Source organism: Eptatretus burgeri, chromosome 4 (genome assembly GCF_056783735.1).
Source record: "Eptatretus burgeri isolate ZD-2024b chromosome 4, Ebu_testis_v1, whole genome shotgun sequence".
NCBI classification, from domain to species: domain Eukaryota; kingdom Metazoa; phylum Chordata; class Myxini; order Myxiniformes; family Myxinidae; genus Eptatretus; species Eptatretus burgeri.
This window is the reverse complement of record NC_140964.1, coordinates 126241909-126243827: the sequence shown is the minus strand read 5'-3', so window position 1 is coordinate 126243827 and position 1919 is coordinate 126241909.

The following is a 1919-nucleotide window of genomic DNA, read 5'->3' as shown; positions in this document are numbered from 1 at the left end:
AAGTTACTAAAGCCGCGCCGGAACAAATTAATAATTTACGGCACGAACGGCCTCGCTATTTCTCAAGTCCGAACCATGCTGGGTCAATGAAAGAAAACACGAACAACGAACTGGGACATTTAACAGGGGATTTATTTTACAATAAATAATCAGGGAGGGGAGACACAGAGCAGAGTTATCCGAATAAAAGGCAGGCAATGTACAATGAGCAAAGAAAAAGCACTTAAAAATTCTACTTACAGGATGGCGACACACACACACACACACACACACACACACACACACACACACACACACACACACACACACACACACACACACACACACACACACACACACATACACACACTAAATGGACCTCGTGGGTCTATCTTCGGCCTTTCAGCTCGGAGGGAAGGCGAGCTGAGGGCAGGGGCCTCGCCAGGTACCTGTCCCGCCTCGTGCAGTCACACCGACCCGAACCACTGGAGCGACTCAAACCCACGACCCGAAGTCCACGGCCCACGAACGAGACCGCTCAACCACGACCACAACTCTCTCAGACCGCGACAACTACCACACACGACCATCTGCCATGACAACAGACTGCTCAGAATCGCCACGATCCTCCTGTCTGCCGTCCTCTCGTCTCCCACAACCACTCTGCCGTCCTCACGATCACCCGGTCTGCCGAAAACTGCTTCTCACAACCATTCCACTCCTCTTTAGGTGGGAGGGGTCTCTTCTCCTCCCACTCGAAGCCTGATTGGACGAGGGCTGTCGGATGACTCGTGGTCACCTCCCGATTGGCTGGGGTGTGCGTGTCATGCTCGCCCTTCACCCATTGGCTAGAGGAAACGGTCCATGCCCCTCCTTGGAGCGGAGCCTCGACCCGAAGCGACGGAGGCTCTGCCAATGCCCCCAGCCAAAAACACGTGGGCAATGGTGACCGGTGGAGCGAGGTGACGGTCCGTTGTTGTAGTGGATGTCGTAGTAATAGTTGTTGTTGTAAAAGATGTAATAAACCTGACTACAATAATTCGTAGCACACACATGTAATTGCCATTAGACAAAGGGGGGATTCTAACTGTAAACACATCCTTATTGAAATAACTAAGCTTAGGGACTCTGGCTGTTTGTGTGCACAAGGTTTCCAAATCCGTAACAGTATGATAATCAGTCTTGGCAAAATCAATGCTGTACTTTGTTTTGGTTGGTCTTATATCATACATTCGTTTAAAGTTTATGTATCATAATTGGTTAGAGTTGAGAAGATAAATTAACGAGAATATAGAATTTGACGTGAATGTGTCACTGGACATGCTTCCGTCTGCATTACATGTTTTTCAGAGTACGTGACCTTTGACCTGTTGACACCAAAATGTAATCAGTTCATCTTTTTCTAACGGCCTACATCTGTAGCAAGGTTGCAGGAATCCTTTCAGTGGTTTACAGCTCGGTTTACAAGATATCGTGCAAAAAAACACAAACGCATGGACGGACAACTGGAAAATATAACGCCTTCGGCCTTTGGCTGCGGAGGAAAAAAACCTGAAGGAACCAACTTGTGTAACTGCTCAGCAGGCAAGGCTCAGATCTGACATTTCGACCACAGAGTGGTCTTCATAGACGACTCAAAAAAAAAAAAATAATCGCACCCTTCTGTGATCCAATTGCTTGGCCTGAGCCTTGCCTACTGGGCAGCTGCACTGGTTGGTGGAGCCTTCAGTTTGAAATGGTACACTTAACACAACAATTTAATCAAATGAGATCAGCAAGGAATGACCTCCATCAAATTGAGTTCTACACTTTTGAGTGTCTAACCCCCCCTTTAAAAAAAAAGACAAGAAAAATGTGGCTTGTAGAACAATCTTTGCAAAATGATTTGAAGACAGGAGAGAGGTACCTGGAAACTAAACTACGCAAACAACAGCACAACC